The 24,819-nt window shown below is 40.5% G+C and overlaps 1 protein-coding gene across 1 annotated transcript in view; it reads right to left on the reverse strand.

Annotated features, from left to right (window-relative positions):
* ST8SIA6 (ST8 alpha-N-acetyl-neuraminide alpha-2,8-sialyltransferase 6) overlaps positions 1 to 24,819 on the reverse strand; it is a 136,875-nt gene that overhangs the window by 84,913 nt on the left and 27,143 nt on the right. The gene's annotated exons all lie outside the window — the stretch shown is intronic.

The following is a 24,819-nucleotide window of genomic DNA, read 5'->3' on the forward strand; positions in this document are numbered from 1 at the left end:
TATTGCTATGAACTTCCCTTTCAGTACTGCCTTTGCTGTCTCCCCTAGGTTTTGGGTTGTTGTGTGTTCATTTTCATTTGTTTTCCAGAAACTTTTTGATTTCTTCCTTGATCTCATGGGTGACCCATTCATTGTCTAATAACATATTACTCAGGCTTCATGTATTTGATATTCTTGAGTTTTTTTCCTTGTGGTTGGTTTCTAGTTTCAATCCATTGTGATCTGAGCACATGCTTGATATGATTCAATTTTCTTGAATTTGTTGAGGCCTGTTTTGTGTCCTACCATGTGGTCTATCTTTGAAAATGTTCCATGTGCATTTGAAAAGAATGTATATTTTGTTTCTTTGGGGGCGAAAGGTTCTGTAAATATCAATTAAATCCATTTGATCTAGAGTGTCATTCAGTGCCACAAATCCTTGTTGATTCTTTGTTTAGAAGATCTATCCATATTTGACAGTGGGGTGTTAAAATCCCCTACTATAAGTGTGTTGGTGTCTATATCTTTCTTGAAGACCTCCAAGATTTCCCTTATATATTTGGGTGCTCCTATGTTGAGTGCATATATATTTACAATGTTTATGTCTTCTTGATGGACTTTTCCCTTGAGTATTATGAAGTGTCCTTCTGGGTCTCTTTTTATGGCCTTTGTTTTGAAGTCTATTTTGTCTGATATAAGTACTGCTAGCCTGGCTTTTTTTTTTTTTCCTGTCCATTTGCTTGGAATACTTTTTTCAACCCTTCACTTTTAGTCTGTGTAGGTCTTTTGTTCTGAGGTGGGTCTCTTGTAGACAGCATATGTGTGAGTCATGTTTTCTTATCCATTCAGCTACTCTATGTCTTTTGATTGGAGCACTGAATCCATTTACTTTAAGGTTATTATTGATAGGTACTCATTCATTGCCATATTTCCCCTTTGTACCTGTGTTCTCCTCTCTTTCACTCCTTCATCTTCTTAAAGCAGTCCCTTTAGGATATCTTGCAATGCTGGTTCTGTGGAGATGTATTCTTTTAGCCTTCTTTTGTCTGGGGAACTCTTTATTTTACCTTCCATTTTAATTGAGAGACTTGCTGGGTAGAGGAGTCTTGGTTGCAGACCCTTGCCTTTTATTACTTGGAATATTTCTTGCCATTCCCTCTGTCTTGTAATGTTTCTGTTGAGAAGTCAGCTGCTAGCCTTATCAGAGCTCCCCTGTATGTTACTAGCTATTTCTCCCTTGATGACTTTAAGATTCTCTCTTTGTGTATGAATTTTGCCATTTTAATTATGATGTGTCTTGGAGTGGGCCTCACTGGGTACATCTTGATTGGGACCCTCTGTGCTTCCTGGACCTGCCTCTTGGTCTGTGCTTCTCAAAGCACAATGTGCCCACAAATCATCTGGGAAATTTACTAATATGCAGACTCTGGTTCAACAGATTTAGATGGAGCCTGATGCTCTGCATTTCTAACAAGCTCCCAGGTAATGCCAATCCTGCTGGACTAAGGATCACACTCAGAGTAACAAAGTCTTAATGTCCTCATGGATCAACTTTTTCTGCTGTGATGATTTTTTTCATAACAGTCTACAGTAGACTGTCAAGAAATGTGGGACTGTCTTATGGCTAGAAGCATTACTGGGAAAACCAAAGAAAATATCTCAAAAGCTATAAGAGTAAAAAGAGCTAAGTTACCATGTTGCTAATAAGTGTTTGTTGTTGTTCTTGTATTTTTCTTAATTTTTACATGAAAAGACCAAGGAAGGAAATAATAGAAGATTTGTGAGAATGAGAACATTGAAAATAATAGCTTTCCTGAGTTAGGCACAGGGCTCATCCTCCCCAGAGCTTTGCTACAGAGAAACTACACAGGTAGCCTCCATTATGGTTAATACCCCCACTTGGTCTGCCAAACAACCCTCCAATGGGCATTGTTCAAGCAAATTGGAAAATATTGAAGGATGCCAGCCTTTTCTAGAAAAGGCCAGTGGATGTAAGTTGGAAATGTTTCTTAAATGTCAATTACAATCCATGCTTAAGTATCAATATTAGCTCTGCAGTCCCAATCAAATAGTTCCTCATCCCAACCAAAGAGTGAACAAATTTCTCTGTCAAGTAAATATTTCTTCAGTAAAACTTGGAGAAGTGAATTCTGAGGTAAGAGCTATAATGAGAAAGTAACTTTTTCTTCTTTTAAAAAAAATCATTTTATTGTTGTTCACTTACAGTTGTCTGCACTTTCTCCCCACCCGTCCTCCATACCCCATCGAAACCCACCTCCCTCCCTTGCTTCCAACCTCCCCCTTGGCTTTGTCCATGTGTCCTTTATAGTAGGTCCTGACAACCCTTCTCCCTACTCTCCCCTCCCCTCTGGTTATTGTTAGATTGTTCTTAATTTCAATAACTCTGGTTATATTTTGTTTGCTTTTTTCTTTTGTTGATTATGTTCCAGTTAAATGTGTGATCATATGGTATTTGTCCCTCACCACCTAGCTTATTTCACTTAGCATAATGATCTCCAGTTCCATGTACGCTGTTGCAAAGGGTATAAGCTCCTTCTTTCTCTCTGCTGTGTAGAATTCCATTGTGTAAATGTACCATAGTTTTTTTATCCATTCATTTGCTGATGGGCAATTAGGTTGCTTCCAGCACTTGGCTACTGTAAATTGTGCTGCTATGAACACTGGGGTGCATAGGTTCTTTTGAATTGTTTTTTTCAGGGTTCTTAAGGTATAATCCCAGCTGCTGAATTGCTGGGTCAAAGTAGTTCCACTTTTAGTTTTCTGAGGAAATTCCATACTGTTTTCCACAGTGGCCGTACCAGTCTGCATTCCCACCAACAATGTATTAGGGTTCCCTTTTCTCTGAATCCAATGAGAAAGTAACTTTTATCTTTATTCCATGTTCACCCTATGGGAGTATTTGAGATAACCATATAGTCACTGGATAACATTTGAGAATTTAAAAAGACTTAAATATTTTGAGCCATAACAATAGTTATAAAATAAGTTTAGTCATCAAAGAGCGAAAACTTTCTTACAACCTGTAAGTCAATTATTTATTTTTTCCAAATTCATACTTCACAGTCAAGTTCAAGAAAGCATTCAGCTCAAAACTAGGTGCCTCATGTAGAAAATTTTATGAAATCTTCTTAGAAAAAATGAACAAACAAAATTTAATAGGGTGGTACAATGGTTTATTATCATCAAAACAAAGAAAAATTGAAGCAATGATAACTGGTGCCACATGGAGAAGCTGCTTAATCAATATGGAGGCTCCAGGGAAATTATATACTAGCAAAACATAAACCCTGCAAAAGCTCATCACTGAACATGTGTGAACAGTGAGCAAAATCCACCTTTTCCAACTTAACATTCAAAACTGGTAGGTGTTCGTATGTCTTATAAAGGCTGTTTGGGTTTACTTGTGGAATTCCAGTGAGTGGCATCAAAATGAAAATCAGTGCAAAAAATCTTGCAGAAATTATGTCCAAACACTTGGGCACACCTTAGATATAAAATTACCAAAAATATGTAATAGTAGGATAAAAATAACAAGTGGACCATCTTATCTTACGGTGGCAATTTCATAAATTTGAAAAGAGGTGGAAGACCCTGTCACAGATGACGATTTTCCAAATTCTTAGATAATAAGACTGCAATGACTTTATTCACTTAATAGGAAGCACACCAGGATCTCCTTATTAATCAAAATTTTCCCCCCAATGACCCATCTTTTGTAAGACAATGATGAAAAAACTATAAACTAGAATTTGTTCAAAAAGCAACTTCTAGAATTTACCCTTGGCTCACTGTCACACTGTTTCCATGTCTGTCTTTGACATGATTGCATCTTTGTCATGTATTAGTACCCCCCGAACAAAAATTTTAAAAGTGGATGAATGCATAAATGAGAAATGAACCGGAGATACTTCAAGATCATACTTCATCTAGGTAAATACAGATTCTCAAGCTGATCAGATTATAAAGAAAAATAAAATTCCAGAAGAAAATATCAACAGGAAGAACTTGAACCAAACAGGCCTTTCAATCAACCCCCAGCTAATTATAATATTCAATTGAGCAGATGAATCAGTCTCTGTTCATACTATTTAATTGAGATTGTACTGTATATAAAGCACTATTGTCTAAATGTTCTAATATTGAATGAAAGTGTAAGAGAATTGGCTAACCAAATTTACTTTGTTTAGGAAAACTGTAATAAGGACAGGTTATGAGAGTGCCCAAAGAGACCTGTCCATCCCAAAATGGAACAACATAATTACAGATGAAATTCAACAAGGAAACAGCATAACATAATAATTGTTGAAAAGAAGAAATAGTCATATGTGGTATCGGGTTCTGAACACTGCAGTCAGTCAATCAGTCCTCACTTCATGCAACTCAGGGGCAATAAGCCTACTCAACAAAACTGAACTCTTGATTACATTAAAGTGTATTGATCTCCTACCTGCGTAGCCACAATTTTCCAGCTGATAAAATGTCCTGTTGTTATTTCACTTAATATTTTGAATAATCTGAAATTAGTAAAATCAGAGCTACTTTGTCTGGATACACATTTTTTGAGGAGGCAGGGTGGATGTTTTCTTTTTGCTTTGCTGTCTTCCATTTGTACTTGACAAAGCCATTGTGCTCTGTCTCCATTTGCAACAGAACCTCTTTCCCAGGACATTCCAGGTTCTTTAAAGCACCTCTCTCCTTGCAGGATATTCCTTTGTGCTCTTTAACTAATTCCTAGCCCATTTCCTCATCATCTGAAAAACTGGTCTTTGTGAATAGAATCACACATGCTAATGTGTTCTAATGAGTTTTTTTAACTATATTTTATTGATTAAGCTATTACAGTTATCCCATTTTTTTCTCCCCTTTATTCACCTCTGTCCCACACCCCCTTCCCATCAGCATTCCTCCTCCTTAGTTCAAATCCATGGGTTGTATGTATAAGTTCTTTGGCTTCTCCATTTCCTATACTATTGTTAACCTTCCCCTGTCTATTTTGTACCTGCCTTTTATGCTTCTTATTCCCTGTACCTTTTTCCCCATTCTCCCCCTACACCCTCCACGCTGATAACCATCCATGAAATTTCCATTTCTGTGATTCTGTTCCTGTTCTAAGTGTTTGTTTAGTTTATTTTTATCTTTTTTTTTTAGATTCAGTTGTTGATAGTTGTGAGTTTGTTGTCATTTTACTGTTCATAGTTTTTATCATCTTTTGCTTAGACAAGTCCCTTTAACATTTCATATAATAAGGTCTTGCTGTTGATGAACTCCTTTAACTTGACCTTATCTGGGAAGCACTTTATCTGCCCTTCCATTCTAAATAATAGCTTTGCTGAATAGAGTAATCCTCCTTTGTAGGTAACTGTCTCTTTTCTCTTGCTGTTTTTAAGAGTCTCTCCTTATCTTTAATCTTGGGTAATGTAATTATGATGTACCTTGGTGTGTTCCTCCTTGGGTCAAACTTCTTTGGGACTCTCTGAGCTTCCTGGACTTCCTGGAAGTCTGTCTCCTTTGCCAGATTGGGGAAGTTCTCCTTCATTATGTTTTCAAATAAGTTTTCAATTTCTTCTCTTCCTCTTCTCCTTTGGCACCCTATGACATGGATGTTGGAAGGTTTAAAGTTGTCCTGGGGGTTCCTAAGCCTCTCCTCATCTTTTTGAATTCTTGTTTCTTCATTCTGTACTGGTTGAATGTTTATTTCTTTCTTCTGTTCCAAATTATTGATTTGAGTTCAAGTTTCCTTTCCTTCACTGTTGGTTCCCTGCATATTTTTCATTATTTCACTTTGCATAGCCTTCAGTTTTTCCTCTACTTTGTGACCATACTCAACCATTTTTGTGAGTATCCTGATTAGCAGTGTTTTGAACTCTGCAACTGATAAGTTGGCTATCTCTTCCTCACTGGGTTGTTTTTCTGGAATTTTGATGAGTTCTTTCATTTGGGCCATATTTTTTTTGTTCCAGTGCTCCTGTTATGTTGTAAGGGGCAGAACCTTAGGTATTTCCAGGGTGGGGCAACCCAAGTTGCCAAGTTGTGGTGCTGTATGTGGGGGAGGGGTGTATGTGGGGGGTGCTGTATGTCAGACAAGGAACAATGCCACTTGCTCAGCTCTTGGCTGGCTTTCAGTCACTTCCCCCACTACCCACAAGCAAATCGGGCCCTTCTGGTGCTGACTCCTAGGTGGGTGGGTTTGTGTACACTCTAGGGCCCTGTGGGTCTCTCCAATGAACTCACCTGTGAGGTTGGAAGTTTCTCCTGTCTTTGCAACCCCCACAGATTTTTACAGCCAGAGGTTTTAGGGCTTTATTTCCCTGCACTGGAATGCTGGGTTGTGCAGTCAGTCTCACTCCTCAGTTGTTACTCCCAGTTTATCCACACACAAATATGGGACTGCTTGGTCCTCTAGCTGCCAACTTGATACACGTCCTCTCCACCCCGGCTCCCCATCTCCACCCCTCCTGTCAGTCTAGAAGAATGTTTCTTCTTTAACTCCTTGGTTGTTGGACTTCCATACAATTCAATTTTCTGGCAGTTCTCGTTGTTGTTGTCCTCCTTTTGGTTGTGTAAGGAGTCAAGTGTATCTACCTATGCCTCCATCCTAATGAGTTTTTAATGTATCACGATTCACAATGAACATATTTGTATTTCAAAACTGCTTTTAAGGAATGTTTGTTCTACCCTCACACCCAGCCCTGTTTTCCTTAAGCAGAACCAAGGAGAAACTTCCTCTGGTCTAGTGCAAGGATTGCAATTACTTTGAGCCTCTGGCTCCTTTGCCTGTCTAATCCATGCCTGTGCCTACTCAATTTTCAACTTCCTATCCTGTTCCCACTGGATAGATTTGATTTTTCTGTTTTTCACCTTGGGGACCACTCTTGGCCACATTTAACAATCACTGTGACCATCCTCATATCCCCAGCATTTAGCTCCTATTGCTCTGGACAACATCTTCTGTCCCCCTATACCCTACTCCCAGCTCTAGCCTCCCAGAGCCTCATGTATCCCATCATTCCACCATCAATCAAGCCAGCCACAGCCCCTCTTGATGAGGGCTCAGAAAAAAAAGTTGCCACATCAAAGGTCCTAAAGTAGATTCCATCTCTGATGCAGGGCCCACATTTTGGATGGCCTCCACAAATGGTCCTATGTGACACATCATTCCTGCATTACTTGTCAGACAATAGGCAGGGGCTAAGGTGTGACCTAAAAATGCCAGCACAGGGATGACCCTGAATAAGGACAATTTGCTATGAGTCCTTAATTGCAATCTAGGGGATCCAGCCACGGCTACATCAAAATGGCTGAATCAGGGAGTCCTCCTTCAGTCTGAACCTGCATTTTCCTGGTAGACAGGACTTTCAGGCACCTTGTCTATACAAGTTTTACAGAAGTGGGTCTGTCATCAATGTTAAATGCATATATATGTGAGAAGCAAGGAGAAGCTGAGATAAAGGCATTTACGGTGCAAGCATTTTGTTATCTAACACACCTCTTTTTTCAATTCTATCAAAAATTGAATGCATTTTTAATTCAAGAAATATAATATTCAGAATGATTATTTTTGTTACAGCTGTGTCTTTTCCCTTAGGCAGTGAATGCTTCTACCTAATTCAACTACTTATTATCTTTTTTCTTAACTCTTCTATTTTTTTCCCAGTAATAATATATATTTTTCTCAGCTTTTTAAATCTCTTTATTAGATGCAATTTTATGTAATTTGGAATTTACAAGTCTTATCTCATTCTCTTTCTGTCTGAGCAATTCCAGACATTAAGAAGTACAGACTGAATATATTTGTTCAAAGTTCCTGTAACTTTTTGCTTAAGATTTCTGAAATAAAAATTATAGCATCAGAACATCTTTTCCATGTAGTCATTGCTGGCATCCATAAAACAAAAGAAAACCTTACTTATCCAGTGTCCTACTCTAAAACTTCTCACTTAACGACTATCTGACACAGAAGTACTGACCATTTTGCCAAGGGAGTTGGCACAGAGCTAAAAAATAAGCAGAATCAACCATTTTGATTGATGCAATCATTCAGCCATTCATAAATCCAGTGTATGAGTGACAGCTATAGTGGAAGGAATGCTTTAAGGAAATCAAGATATATCTACTGCATTACTTTAGCTTACCAGGCTGACAATTCACCTTATAGTTTACCGAGTATTTTCATTTGGTCCTTACAATTATCCTGTGAACACCATTTTCATATAATAAATATAAATTATTACTTTTAATTTAATACATTCTATTTGTCCAGCTCACTTATTCTAATATGCTCTCTACAGAAAATTTTAATCTCATTGAGACTCCCCTTTAATACCCATCTCATATCTTCCTTTCACTCTCCCAATTCATGCCCTCAAAACCATTTTTAATTCTCTTGTTTCTCTCTGTATTGCCCTTGCCTGGCAAATTCTAAGCCTCAAATATATCCAACTCTCTGCCTGCCATCTGGCCTACCCCTGAACACCCAAATATTGCTGGAGAAAAATCATATAACTCTGCTAAACAATTTCACTTTAAATGCACCTCTACAAACTTCAAATGGGCATTTAATGATACCTGGAAATCCTGTGTTTTATTAAGGAAAACTATGCTTCACTAATCAATTTCAGTCTTTTCTCTCAAAATCATCGCTTCATTTCTTCTCCTCTGCTCCAAGCTTCCAGCCCCCTCACCTGCTCACTCACTTTCAGCTGATGGCTTTACTTCATACTTTCCTGAGAAAACAGAGGCCCACAGAGGGCAACACTTTCATATGCCTTCTAGAATATCTAAAACCTGTCAGTTTCTGGGCTTCTTATCTGCTCAGGCTGCCATAACAAAATACCACAGACCAAATAGCTTAAACAATGAACATTTATTTTCTGGAGGCTAAAAGTCCAAGATCGAAGTGCCATTGGGGTTGGTTTCTGACAAGGTCTCTCATCCTGGGTTTCTCACTGTGCCCTCACAAGGCCATTTTTCTGTGAATGTACGTGGAAAGAGAGCTCTCTTGTGCCTCCTCTTTTTTCTTTTTTTTTTAAAGATTTTATTTATTTATTTTCAGAGAGAGAGGAAAGGAGGGAGGAAGAGAGGAAGAGAAACAGCGATGTGTGAGAGAAACATCAATTAGTTGCCTCTCACACACCCTCAACAGGGGACCTGGCCCACAACCCAGGCATGTGCCCTGACTGGAATCGACTGGCAACCTTTTTGGTTCACAGGCCAGTGCTTCATCCACTGAGCCACACCAGCCAGGGCTCTTCCTCTTTTCATAAAGACCTTTTATATAAGGACAAATCCTATTGGATTAGCCCCCATCTCAAGACTTCATTTGACCTTAATTACCTTCATAAAGACCCTGTCCCCAAATACAATCACATTGGAGTTAAGACTTCAGCATATGCGTTCTGGCAAAGACACAAATCAGTCCATAACAGTGCCCACCTTCTCTGTCTTACCAAGTGTTAAACAGAAGAAATGTCCCTGCTCCCATCAAAAGACAATAGTTCCCAACATGGTCCAGATCCCACCCTTTATTAGCCTCTTCAGAACATCACTGACCAAAACCAGAACATCACTCCCTCTCTCAATCTCTCTCTCTCTTTCTCGCTCTCTCTTTCTCCCCCCACCCCTCTGATCATTCTATCATTCTCACAAGCATTCAGACATTCTCCTCCCTTAACTCTACAGTCCTTCTCCACCTCTCAACTCATTTTTCTGTCATTGAAACAACAGTTATCTAAGGAATTTTCTAAAATCACTGCCTTCCCTTCCTTAACAATTCATTCACTCATCAGACCACTTAAATCTGGCTCAAACTGTTTGCCTCAAATTCTTCCACATCCTCTGAGCTCCAGAGTCAATGGAAACCTCTCTCTTCTTAATTTTTCAGCAACATTTGACCCAATTAACCACTCTCTTCCCTGAGAACTCTCTTCTGATTGCATCCATGACATCACACTTTCTTTGTTTCCTTCTGCTGGCTTCTACTTCTCTTTCAAACCAGTAAATACTAGAATGCCCTAGAACTTGCTCCTGGGTCATCTTCTCTTCTCCAGCTGTTTCTAATGCTAAGTGATCTCTTTCCACTTCCCAACTCTGAATGCTGTCTCTCTGGTGGTGACACCTAAATTTATGTGTAGCTGTGACCTCTCCCTTCAGCTCCAGACTCATTTATACAGAGCAAATGCCTATCTGACAGTTCCACTTGGATATCTGTCAAATGAAGCACATCCAAAATGTAACCCTTAACTTCCTTCTCCCTTTTCCAGTCTTCCCATCTCCGTAGATGACAATGAACTGCTCAAACCAAAAATGTGTCATCCTTGATTTCTCCCTTTCTCTTATTTCCTACATCCAGCATTTTGGCAATTCTGCCTCATATGCATTCACTCCTCTTTATCTCTACTTCTACCCCTCTGGTCCAAGGCACGTCATCTCATGCTTGGACTGGAGCCATGGCCTCCTACCTAGATTTTCTGATTCCATTCTCACCGCACTGCTATCCACTTTCTGTGCATTTACCAGAGAAATATTTACAAAACTTAACTCATGTTTTGTCATTCCTTTGCTCAAAACCTTTCAGTGATTTCTCTTACTATTAGAATGAAACTCAAATGCATCACCAAGGTTTGTGTCCACAACATTATCTGACCTCCCAGATCTCTGTTTTAGTCGTCTTCTTGCTCTCTCTGCTCCATTCCTTTTTTTATTGAATTTATTGGGGTGACCTTGGTTAATAAAATTATATAGGTTTCAAGTGTACAGTTCTATAATATACCAACTGTATATTGTACTGTGTTTACCATCCAAAGTCAATCTCCTTCCATTACCATATAGTCTTCCTTGCACCTTCTTCTACCTCCTCCATAACCCCCTTTCCCTCTGGTAATCACCATACTGTTGTCTGTGTCTGCAAGTTTTGTGGTTTTTAAAAAAAATTTTGCTTAATCCTGTCACTTTTTTCACCCAGTCCCACATGCCCTGTCCCCATCCCCTCTGAGAGCTGTCAGTCTGTTCTCTGTATCTATGAGTCTTTTGTTTGTTAGTATTTTGTTCATTAGGCTCCATGTATAAGAGAAATCATGTGGTATTTGTCTATCTATGACTGGCTTATTTCACTTAGACTAACACTTTCCAGGTCCATCCATGCCATTATAAATGGTAAGATTTCATTCTTTTTTTACACCTGAGTAGTATTCCATTGTGTAAAGGTATCACAGCTGTTTTATCCACTCATCTACTGGTGGACACTTGGGCTGCTTCCAAATCTTGGCTATTGTAAATAACTCTGCAATGAACATAGGGGTGCATATATTCTTTCAAATTACTGTTTTGGGTTTCTTCGGATAAATTCCGAGACGTGGAATGACTGGGTCATAAGGCAGTTCCATTTTTAAGTTTTGGGGAAACTCCATACTGTTTCCACAGTGGCTGCACCAGTCTGCATTCCCACCAACAGTGCACTAGGGTTCCCTTTTCTCCACATCCTCACCACACACGTTTGTTGATTTATTGATGAGAGCCATTCTGTAGGTGTGAGGTGATGTGTCCTTGTGACTTTAATTTGCAGTTCTCTAATGATAGTGATGTTGAGCATCTATTCATATGTCTATTGGCCATGTGAATGGCCTCTTTGGAGAAGTGTCTATCCATGTCTTTTGCCCATTTTTAACTAGATTGGGGCATTTTTTGGTGTTGAGTTGTATAAATTCTTCATAAATTTTCAAGATTAACCCCTTATTAGATGGAACATTAATGAATATGTTCTCCCATTCAGTGGGTTGTCTTTTCATTTTGTTAATGGTTTCCTTTGCTGCAAAAACTTTTTAGTTTGATGTAGTTCCATTTGTTTATTTTTTCTTTTGTTTCCCTTGCCCAAGGAGATATATCAGAAAAAATATATTGCTATGAGAAATGTCCAAGATTTTACTACCTATGTTTTCTTCTAGGATTTTTATGGTTTTGAGCCTTACATTTAAGTCTTTAACCCATTTTGAGTTTATTTTTGTGTATGGTGTAAGAAGGTGGTCTAGTTTCTTTTTTTCTTTTGCACATATCTGTCCAATTTTCCCAACACCATTTGTTGAATAAATTGTTTTACCTCATTGTATGTTCTTGCCTCCTTTGTCAAATATTAATTGACCATAAAGATGTGGGTTTATTTCTGGGCTCTCTATTCTGTTCCATTGATCTACATGTCTGTTTTTATTCTATCTTTGCTCCATTCTTTCTGTTTTTTAAACATGCCCAGCTCAGGGACTATATAATCCCTATTCCTTCTGCCTTAAACATTCTTTCTTATCCTTCAGGTGTTAACTCAAGTGTCAAAAGACTCTTTTCCTACTGTCTGTCTAACTAAAGCTGATCCACACCCGGCACCAACACTGACTTTCTATTTCTTTCATACAACTTATCATCACTTATCTGCCTGAGAGGGCAGAGCTTTTGTCTGTCATGCTCCCTGCTGTATCTCCAGCACCAAACACATATCTGGCACAAAATGAAAGCTCCTTGAAAGAATGAAATTGATCACAGACTCCCTCCCTCCCCCAGGCTAAGAAAAGAAGCCCATAATTGCCTCCCCCAATTCTCCGTTTGTGCCCACCCCATCTATCTCTTAAAGAGAGCTGTCTCAGCAACAGACTGGTCCTGGGCTCTTCATACATCAGTCAGAGAATGGACAGGGTATTAATAGGAGAAGATAAAACCTAAAAAGCTTAGGAAGGAAAATACTTGGAGAAAGAGTTGTCAGTCAAAAATAATAAAGAATAGAAGTCTGGATGAGTAGATGGGGGAAGGGAGCATAGGGAAGCAAGAAAAATGCATCTGGTCTCAGTGGAAGTGAGAGCTCTTTCAGCATTTCAGCATTTGTCAAATCTGAGTCTTTCAAGAGAAAAGGAGAGAAAAAAAACTGAGAAGAGTAAGTGGGATATGAACAGCATAGCTGAAGATTCTGAATTAGATTCTTTTGTACCTATTTTAAAAGAAAGGAAAATAAGGATGCATATTGAGTTCTGTTGCTTTAAATATCAGCGTGGGGTTGAACTACATAGGCCCATAATTCCAATAGAGTTACGTATATATGAAGAAACTGAAGTTCTGAAAGATTATGTGACATGATCACAGTCATTCACTTAATAGTAGCAAAGTGAGAAGTCAATCCCCAGGCCTCTTCTTACAGGGCCCTGGTTTATATTCCTACACCAACGGCTTCCTTCCAGAATAAGATAGGAGGTTAATTGGGTGTGTCTTGTTTCTATAAACAACATGGCCTCCTGTTACCATTTTCCCTTCTAACTGATCACAGCAATTTCAAAGTCCCTAGTTTATGGTCTCCAGAATGTACCTTTACCTTCCTTTCACATATCAAAATAACATGTGCTGCATTTTCAGTTTGTTATCACCTCTCCTCTTCTCCGTCATTTCCTTTGGGATTACCAGTAGTGAATATCCAATTACACGTGCAAAGGACACTTAGCTCCTGGTAGATAATTTGTCTATATCTGGAGAACTGAATTCACTTCAAGTGACAAGGTGATCTCTGAACTAACTCTTCACCTGTCATGGGTTTCCAATCTCTCTCTATTGTGCAAGATGTTTTGCATTTAAAGACCATTGTCCTTGAAAGGGAAGTTGGAAACCAAAGAACAGAGCAGTTTTGATTTCCCCACTTTAGAAAGCAACATTTGATCTGCCCCAAACAATGAGCATATCCTTTTCCTATTTTTTCCTTTTAAAAATGGCTGTTGAAAAATATCGGAAGTTCCTTGTATTCTTGAAGCCTTGTTCACAGACTTCTTTTTTGCATACATCCTTGTTATACACCCTTACTTTACCTTTCCACATACCTCTTCTGAACCTGAGAGCATCCAGTTGTGCTACTTTATAAAATGCTTCCCAATTTTTTTATTTGCATTTATATCATCAAAATTTTATTTTTAAAGTGTTTTTCTGCCTGGCAAGACTTAAATAGACACAGATATTTTCCAAGCAGATAAGAGTGAAGTTTTGAATAATAACTATGGGCTCTGGCTGGTATAGCTCTGTAGTATAGAGCGCTGTTCTGTGAACCATAAGATTGCAGGTTCAATTCCTGGTCAGGGCACTTGCCTAGGTTGTAGGTTCAGTCCTGGGTCAGGGCACGTGCAAGAGGCAACTGCTTTGTGTTTCTCTTACATCAATGTTCCTCTCCCTCTCTCTCTCCATCCCTTCCCTTTTCTCTTTCTCTCTCTCTCACAGAAGGTAACTATGACATAGGAAAAATTATAATCACAAAGATTGAGGACTTGGAAGTGCTTTGTAAAAGAGATAGTGCAATTTTTTATTACGGTGGAAGTCGTGTGGACGGTAATGTGAACACTTGTATTACTTGTGATCATCCCCAAAAATCTTTCTCTGAGGGTCAGATACTTTCTCTGAGGGTCAGAACAGATACTGAAAAATACCTCTTGGAGTCAAATTAGACTCTTAAATATTTAAGAGTTTATTTCTCAAAGAATCCAACTTCCAACAATTCTTAATTCAATAGACATTGTATAGTATGTAGTTTAATTCATCTGTGCTTTCAGTGTGTAAGAAAAATCATTATGTAAATCGTATGATTAACTAGACCTGACTGAGTGAGTAAGATCCAAGAATCAAAAGGGTGAATACAATGTTAGAACAAGTCTTTAATGAATTTTATTCCCTTTTGTGGGACATTTTCCATAAGCGGATGGACCCTAAAGTATAAAGAAAGAAAGTGGAGAAATATAAATGCTCAGCAATGTTGTCTTTATATCTTCCTTTTTAGAATCTACCAGTATTATAGATTATGTTATAGAGTTATTAATTATAATATTATAAAACTTATACTTTCATAGATGCAGATAATTTCAATGTTAAATCTATTTACATGAAGTAAAAACATGTAGGGGAGCAAAATTTCTGTCACCCCAAAATGTGTCTCTTTGGCAATAAGGATTATTTTAGGCTGATTATTCGTAAGAAACAGAAGACTCAGGGAGTTTTTAATTGTACTCCCCCATCCTTAACTGCCTAAAAAAAATTTACTTAGGGAGCCTATGCCAGGAAGAGAGCTGGGACCAAAGATAACTTCTTTTACAGCGGAAAGGTTTCTCTGTGGGGTACGGCACATTTTGCACAATGTTTACCAAACATTTGCTCTTCCCGTCTCCTTACGAATTGCCTCCCTCCCCTTTGAAACTCCAGACTCAGGATGGCATATAAACGTCAATAACCTGACTGTTCAGGAGCCACTCATGTCTTTGTGCTGCTCCCTTATACACAAAATTAAATTTGGCGAAGTCTTGTAATCTGTCTTATGTCAATTTAATTATTAGGCCAGACAAAAGAACCGACAAGGGTATAAGGAAAATGTTTCTTCCCCAGCAAGGACCTAACAATAATACTAAGTACCTCATTTCACTTTTAATCATGGGAACACAATCTTTAAACCAATAGGAACAGTCTCAAATCAATGCCACAAGAAGAAAAACTTCCTATTTAAAAACAAAACAACTTCTTCCATTACCATTTATCCCTCCTATACCCTCTTCCACCTCCACCCACCTCCGACAAAACAAATTTAAAAACAAGAAAAAAACTTTGGGAGAAAGCTCACATTTGAAAGAGTCAACTATTCTAAAATGTCTATGAAATATAATTTTTAATCTCCAACATATTGAGTTTATGCTCTAAGTTTTCCTTAAATCAACTCCTCACAAGTAGAATTGTTTTATGGCACAGAATTTAACCAGTCAGAGTCAATTACTGTGAATCAGGAAGACAAAATTTATATACTCTGTCTTCCCACAGTTCTGATTTTCTCTTTCCAAAATGGTAGCCAGCAGCTATTTCACCATGAACAGGGATAATGTACTACTCCACAGCAAATGGCACCTTAGATAACTCTGTCCCTCCCTGACGCCATCCCAGGACTGAGCAAGGAAAATGCATTGACGTTGTTATGACTCGAGACACGTTGATTAATCAGGTCATACACATTCCAAACAGTGAAATGGACTGTAGGAAAACTGTTTGGCTGACTCCGAAGGGAAATGATATATCTTTTCCTACTTTAATGACAGTGCTGTATCTATGTCTTTACAGTCACGAGTACTTAAAAATTATCTGAAATGCCTGGGTTTGATAGATTCAACACCATTTAAAGTCCTCTGAGTTTAGCTAAAATTTTCCAAAAAAATCAATCAACATTAAGCATGCTAAGAGACAGAAAAGGAAATGACAGAAAATATAGAAGTTGTTTAACAATATGGACTAGACAGGATGATGGACCATGGTAATTTCACTTTGAATAGAGCTGACTGGAAAATGATAAAATTCCCTTTCAGCACAATAGGAAATAAATGTATATGGGAGCAATTCTTAATAGCACACTGTTGCCATTCATTTGGCAGTGCTGGAGACAACAGGACTCAGAGAGTGCTTGGTAACAAACATGTGCCTGATATAGCATGCAGCCAAATTAGCGAGTAATTAGATAGAAATATTGAAACTACAGCAGAAGCAGCAGCCAGCCCACAAATTCCAACCACATAGAACAAGTACAGCAGAAGCCTGTGAAATCGACTGTGTGTGCAACTGCTCATTTCTGTTTTCCAAACCCTGCTAATCTTCTCAGGGGACTTTCTCCAGTCCTCCGGGCGGACCCCTTTCCTCTCGTCATGTGTTTTCCTGGCACCCTATTTTCTCTCCCTTCATACACCTGCAAATTGCTGCAGTTCTGTGTTTAACGATGTCTCCCTCCCCCAACCGGACTGTCAGCCCCACGAGGACAGAGACCCCATGGCTGTGTGCTTCCCCACTGCCTAGGGCAGTGTGTGATACACGAAAGGTGTTCTAAATATACTTTTTATTTTATTTTAAAAAAATTTTTAGCTTTCATTTTTTTATTAAACATTTTTTATTGCTGTTCAATTACGTTTGTCTGCATTTTCTCCCCTCCCCCCCATCCCACCCCAGACAAACCCACCTCCCTCCCCCACCTCTGCCTTCCCCCTTGGTTTTGTCCATGTGTATACTTTTTAAATGAAGGAATAATCTTCTCAACACACCAAAGGTTTTCTCTCCATTTTCTGGTCTCTTTTTGGTTGTTACTTGCATTGTTCTCTAAATACTCTTACTTTCTCTTCTGCTGAGAGTGTAATAGCAGACAGCATCACTAGAACAAAGTGACATTTACAAGAAAGGGACACTTTCCTCCTACCCATCCTTTGTACTACACATACCAAAATAGACCACTTGTTCAAGAGATTCAGGCCGCTGTGATGGAGAATGAAATGCACAAGCAGTAATCTTAAAAAGGATCTTACATCTTCAGAATGACACAATGTATATTCTACTAGGTCCTTTAGAGATAAGTAAAGCTATGCAGAAATCATGGGCATTAATTGAGTACCTACTCTGTGCCAGTTACTACAAGATTATCCAAAATCCACAAGAGATATATAACAAACTTGCATTGGATTCCTTAGTCCAGCTATAGTCATTCTCACACTTCCCTACTCCTTGCTTTGAAGCAACAATCCCCCATTACCCCCCTCAGGCTTTACCCTGATATCTTACCCTTAACAACTTTTTTAAAAAGATTTTATTTATTTATTTTCAGAGAGAGGGGAAGGGAAAGAGAAAGAGAGGGAGAGAAATATCAAGGTGTGGTTGCCTCGCATTCACCCCCTACTGGGGACCTGGCCTGCAACCCAGGCATGTGCCCTGACTGGGAATAGAACTGGCGGCCCTTTGGTTTGCAGGCCTGCGGTCAATCCAGTGAGCTACACCAGCCAGGGCACCCTTAACAACTTTTATAGCATTATTTCCCAGTTCTGCTTTTGCTTGTCATTGTAACAGACTCTATTTGTCAAGTGTTCCTATACCCCCACATGGTATGTGTGTCGTCTATTAATGTATTCATGTTAAGATTTGGCCCTTATTGTCAATTATAAAAGAAGGAAAATTGGATTTTTATTATACAGACATTTCGACAGGTCTGACAGGAGAATTCTTTTAATTCTATTTATTCAGACTTATTTCAGTATCTCAATTTTTTACTTGCAGCTTGTATGTGCGAGGTATTATTTTTTTGTTTTTTTTTTAGAAAGACATAATCTGTAACATCCCCAGTGTTATTATAAATAAGTAGTGATCTAAAAAACCACCTTACTTTGCCACCAGTTATTTAAGACTTAGAACTGGAGTAATAACTTAGGAACGTTTTATAGAATGAAGTGATGTTCAGACACTAAGAAAGTCACTGCCCTGACCGGCATACCTCACTTAGTTGAGTGTTATCCCGCAAAGCCGAGGGTCGCCGGTCAATTCCTGGTCAGGACACATGCCTGGGCTGTGCGCCGATACCTGGTTGCGGCACGTGCGAGAAGCTACAGGTCGATTTTTCTCTCTCACTTTGCTGTTTCTTTTCTTTCTTCCTCCCTTCCCCTATCTATACAAGTAAATAAATTAAGGCTTTTTTTTAAATTAAGGAAATTACTGATCAGTAGATAGGTGCTCTGCTAGCAGGCCATGACCCATGTCTACCTACGGTCGTCTCAGTTCAGGTTCTCGCAGAAGCAGGCTGAGAGACAGGAATGAACTGGAAATAGATTATCTGGGAGCTGTGCCCAGGTAAGATGGGAGGAGAGTGAGACACTGCAGAATAAGGGGTAAACTAAGTATGTGTGCCTTGACATAGAGGGAAAACTCAGGGGGGACCTCAAATGGCCCCCCACAGCCCCTGCTTGTTCACAGTGTTCCTGAGCACAGCCTCTGTGCAGCCCTGTGTGATACTCAGTGTCCCCCTACACCAGGCTGTGTGACAAGGGAACTGCTGTCCATCTCTTCTACCCCAGGTCAGGTGTTGGGTGTCTGGTCATCTCTGTAACCTGAGGGCAGGGATCTCTCCCTCACCAATGGGGCAAAGAAGAGAAAATTAAAACAGATTCAGAGAACAAGCTGATGGTTGCCAGATAGGGGGATATAAAGTACAGCTTAGGGAATACAGTCAATAATATTGTAATAACTATGTATGTTGCCAGGTGTGTACTGGAAATAATGGGAGGAATCACTTTGTACATTATATAAATGTCTAACCACCAAGCTATACACCCGAAGCTAATATAAAATAATATTGAATGTCAACTATCATTGAAAACATTTTAAAAATAGATACAGAAAGAGAGGCAGCTAATAAAATGTGCATTATCAAGCAAGTTACTACCACAGCTACTAGGTAACTGGAGCTAAGATACCCCTCAGAGCTACCCCTTCCCCATGTGGTAATAGAGCTGTGGTTTTTAAAGCCAATTCTTGTCAGTCACAAGTTGATGCCTCCCCTAGGGCCACTCATTCTCCCACAGCTCCAGCATGCTCTGAGCGGGAAAAGTGGCTCAGCCAGCCAGAGAAGACCTTCAGGCAAATGGCTACAAGGCCTGGGGGTGGGAGCAGGCCTAGATCGCTGCAGTTGTGAGGCCTGTGAGGGGCGATGAGCCTAACCCAGCTTCCCTGGAAAAGACGTGGCCGTTACACCAACATCTTGTCAGTTCCCAATTTTTCCCACAAATTCATTAATCCTCACACAAAAGACTTCATCTTTTAATACAGATTAAGGTCTATGTGTGAAAAGGAGATTTTTATTATTTGATTGATTGATTTTTAGAGAGACAGGAAGGAAGAGAAAGGGAGAGGGAAAGAAAGAAACATTGATTTGTTGTACCACTTATTTATGCATTCATTGGTTGATATTTATATGTGCCCTGACTGGGGATTGAACCCGCAACCTTGGCATATTGGGGTGACACTCTAACCAACTGAGCTACCTGGTCAGGGTCAAAAAGGATTGTTAAAGGAGAAAAAGAGAAGTGTTGAATGTCAGGGTTTGATAAAGTAGAGCAGCCCTCCATCCCTCCTACCTCTAGCATTTAGAAATGAGGTGCTCTAGGCTGGTAGTTCTCAGAGCTCAGCATGTGTCAGAATCATGTGGAGGGTGTGGGTGTCAATCCAGAGTCTCCCACTTAATAGTTTGAGGTGAGGTCTAAAATCTGTACTTCTAACAAGCTCCCTGGCGATGCTGATTCTGCTGGGCCAGAGACCACACTTGGCTCTAGGCCAAGGCTCTGCCACTGAGGTCTTCAAATGTGGAGCTATTGAGACCCGTGTTGAGAGAGAAGGATGTGATATAGTCAAATGATATCAGAACAGGCCTGTTCAACAGTGGGATGTCCCAACAAAGCATGAGGTTAAATCATAGAGGAAAATCAGCAGCTTTGTTTCACAGTATTGTAATTAGAGGTGGCAATGAGATTTCCTGTACATAGACCAAAGTCAAGGAGACAGTCCAGGTAAAAGTATGTAAGGATGGTAGCTGAATCTGCATTCACATGAGGCCCTCTTTGTACATGGACCTCTTCTCCATGGACAGAGTGCTGAGGGGTTTCCAAAGGAGACAATACTGAGAACTGGAGTCAGGTCACTCTTTCCAGGCAACGTCTGGGCACTTACCTGTTGATAAGGAGATGCCCTGCACTTGTCTTTATTCCTTTATCCCTTAGTCCAACAAAATTCTGTTGTGCCTTTGGAAATAGCTGGTGTCTTGGTCTCATGGAAATCCACTTACTCATGAAAAGAAGACAACCCTGACTAGCACTTTATCTTTCTGCTTCTGAATTTGAGTGCTCAAGAAGCTATTACCAGATCAATACTGCTTGAAAAAGAAAGAAGAAAACCCCGCAATCTCACCAAGAGGTGACTTATGAGAGCCCATCACAGTGGTCTCCTTGAGGCATGGGAGAGCGTACTGATGCAAGACAGAAGCGAGGAAGTCATTCCTCCCAAAAATCTCTACTGAAACTCAGAATTCAGTCCCCAGAGAAATTTGACTTCAGAAGCTCCATCTTCCATATCATTTATTGAAAGAACCAGTCTCATCATTCATACCGTTTTCATTTCTACAAATGCTTATGCATGCCTCTTATGTGATAGGCAATGTGCCTTCTACAAGAGAGCATTCGGAACACACAGTCTAATAAGGTTAAGAGGCTCTTGAAATGGTCTGTGTGTTCTAGTAGTTCCCACCCCACTTGAAACTCTATGACCTCAGATTCATTGCTGCCCAGGGAGGGACAGGATCCTGAAGGGACTCCTGATAAGCTGTAATACAGCTGGCAAGGACCCCAACGCTGAGCTAGAATCCTGCAGACACACCTCGGTGGAAATAAACATATGATACTATTTGCCAAGAGACAGATGGTACGATATGGGAAAGGAAATGTTGATGGTGGAGAACGTGGGGCACAAACTCTGAGTAGAGCAGTGAGAAATCAGGAGAAGGTGAGGTGCTTTAATGCAGAACCTGGAAAACGAGTGGGAAACAGTAGCACGTCAGGATGGTGGGTGGCCCAAGGAGCATGGGGTGCTTGCGGTGAGCAAAGGCAGCTTTGGGTGACCTATTTTACGATGTTGCCTACAAATCAAAGGTGAGGCTGTATGTGTGGGGGGCCCCTTCCTACTGCTGCCCCCATGGGGACAAAGCCAGACACTTATAGGAGGTCAGTCTGAAGGCAGGCCAAGGAGAAAGGGGATCAGTAGGAGGACTTTCTGTATGCCCGTAAAACAGTCTTCCCTTGTAAAAAGAAGAGAAGCAAGATCATTTTGCTTATTATCAAAGGATTTCATGGTATTGTTTTGACTTCATTTTAAGCTCTATTAACTTTAGCATTACTCCTACAAGTTCTCTTCACTTACTAGTCCAGTGACTAAATCTCTCTGAATGTCCATTTCTGTAACACAAATACTCTAACATGTATTCCACAGGCTGATGTGGGAATAAAGCAAACAATGCATGAGAAGGGTCTAGCTGGGCCTGTCCCACTGTAGCGGAGTGTGAGCTGCCGTCACTCCTGCTGGGCCCCTCCCACACCCTGTCCCCGATGTGACAGTGGTTTTCTCTCTGTAGAGCTGGAGGCCATTATAAATTCTAACCAACTTTCATTCATTCACTCATTCATTCGACAAAGATTCATTCTTATTTGTGATGTGGCATTCAGTAAATGCTGGAGATACAGAAATGATGGACAGCCACTGCTGTGCATGGATCTCAGTCTCCCCAGGAGATGGGCAAATAAAAAGCCAATTTACTTGAGTGCCATACTGAGCCATGCCAGAGAAACATGGGGGTGGGGGTTAGAAAGAGGGAGGAAAGGAAGTTTGGGAAGGGAAAGGGCAGCTGAGGTAGATTTTCAGGGGAGGAAGACTGAGGAATCAATCATGAGGACAAAAAGCAGAAAGAACAGTAAGTATGAGGGTACCGAGGATACAGAGTAAGACACTTCTAAACACCGGGAAGGCAACAATGCAGAACAGGGTTGGGGGCAACAGTGAATGAGAGAGGCAGAAGGACAGTCACAGTGCTGGCAGCATGGGAGTTGAGGGAGGAAACCATTCAGAGGAGAAAGGAGTGGTCAGATCTGAGGAAGCAAGCAATACACGGATGGAGTGTTGTTTGCTGTGTTGCTGATGATCTCAGCCATAAGAGTCAGAGAGTGGCTGGGGCCAAAGTCAGGCTGCCAGAACTTGGGCAGTGAACTGAGTTGAGCATAAACACCTTACGTGGCTTTTGTGGCCTGAGTTGCACCGCCACTCCCACCACCTCCACTGTGCTGGGGGAGTCACGGTTACCCTCGTATGTCATATATTATTAGCACCGAGATCTCTGCTGTTGGCTTGCAGCTAGTATTTGCAGATATGTCTCTTTGTATATAAATTCATATTTTAGAATACATCTATTGCCCTTGTATCTTATTACCTCATATATTTAAGCTGCCGGTTTTTCCTTTTAGTGATACATCACTACCACCACTAACCCCACTACTGATACCCCCACATACTCCTGTGTAATTGTTCCACATCCACCTAGATTTCACATTGTACAGTTGGGGTCTTCATCGAGCATCTTGTACTTTGTTCTTTAGCACCCCACCTGTCCAGGTGGCCATATTCTTACTAATAGAGCTGTGCAAAATACTTGCTCCATGTACCCTGGGGCTCTTCCTTGTGCCGGACAGTGGATTGGCAGCCCCAAAGCCCTTTCCTTGGCTGTCCTCTAATGCGCAGGCAGGAAAGCCAGAGCATTTATCTTTCTAGACATCCTTGCAGCCCGGTTGGACATGTGACAATTACGGCCCAATAGATTTCAGCAGAAATCTTTAGGTAGGGATTTCCTTTCCAGCTATAAAAGCAAATCCTCATTAGGAAAGAGCCTTTTGCCCTCAGCCTCTTACTCTCAACTGTGACACAGATAGTCCAGGGGGCAGCCACTATTTGCAAATGTGAGAACAAGGCGGTTGGTGGAAATGAGGATGAAGGAGCCGGGGATTCTGACAACACAGGGGAGCTGCTGCACCAGTCTGGACAGCTACCTAAGGATTCCTTGCTAAGTGAGAAGCATAAACCCTGTTGGTACTAGCTCTGTCACTTGTTGCTAAAAATGTTTTACTCCTGGAAGCATCCAAAGCAGACACTTGGTTGGTGCTCATTGTTCTGAGTCCCCTTGAGTCCTTAAAGCTCTCCTGTCTCCATAATACTCTCAGATGATCTGTCACTTGGCAGCTCCAAGTGTATACAAATGAGAGGTCCCTTGTTGCATTGCTGCCTCTAGTGCACCCACGGGTACTGCTGAGAAGACCTGCAATCAGAACTCCCTGAAGTCTGATTGACGGTTTCTGGATGTTCTTGACTCCTGGACAAAAACCACAGAAGGACCCAGAATCTTGCCTTGGTAAGAAAGTGTACAGTTGCATGGGCTACACCTAAACAGTGCGTGTGTCTCCTGCTTCGTAATATAAAATTGCCAAAGGAGAGGAGCAGTAGGGGAGGAGGACAGGAAAAGGAAGGAAAAGACAGTCCAATAGTGGCCAGGGAAGAGCAGGCAGGGTCCTGAGGCCCTAATAACAAGGGGGCAGCCTGTGAGTCCGATGAGGGGAGCACACATTGAGAGAAAGCACTAAGACATAAAAGGGTGGAGGAAGCACAACACAGCTCATTTAGAGATGCAGTTTCCTGGGACCGAGCCCAGAGATTCTGATGCCGTAGATCTGAAGTGGGGTCCAGAAATTTTCACTTCTAATGAGCACCTCGATTTGTAACTATGTACGTCTGGAATCTTTGCTAACGTCCATAGAACCATGAGTTAGTGCAGGGAAGCCTGCACTTAGAGGTACAGAAACTTGAGCGAGCAGCTTCTCTGGGCCTCGGCTGTAAAATGATGGAACAAATGTATCTTAGACTCTTTTGCCGTGAAACCCTTTGTTTTTTTTACTAATAAGATTTAGTACAAATATTTAATCTACCAACTTGATGAAAGAGATGCATCTCTGACGGAAGCAGAGAGGGACACTGGGAGGGTCCCCTGGCCCCCCGCACCACATCACCTTCCTCTGGGGAAGCCCGAGGCTCTTGGCACCATCAGGCCAGTGGCCTCCTGAGTCCATTCCAGGGAAGACATGTGACTTTAACAGAATGGCATGTAAATTAGAGGAGATCTTTGTGGTGCCTGTTCTGAAGGTCAGTAGATTCCCTCTTGGTATGGAGGGTACAGGAAAAGAAAGTCAGGGTGTATATGTTGAAGCATATTTGTAACCTTTGCATAAAAGGGATTTCTTCACAGTGCTGTTTTGAAGGTATTTTAAGCACATCACTCTAAGGTGTGACCAGAATAATCATACACTGGTTTGAAAGTGACATTTTAGGAAACAATGAAAGGTTGGTTTAATAGGTGGATGGGTGAGGTCCTACTTTAGATTGTTTGGATTTTTGAAA

This window comes from Desmodus rotundus, chromosome 4 (assembly GCF_022682495.2).
Source record: "Desmodus rotundus isolate HL8 chromosome 4, HLdesRot8A.1, whole genome shotgun sequence".
Classification (NCBI taxonomy): domain Eukaryota; kingdom Metazoa; phylum Chordata; class Mammalia; order Chiroptera; family Phyllostomidae; genus Desmodus; species Desmodus rotundus.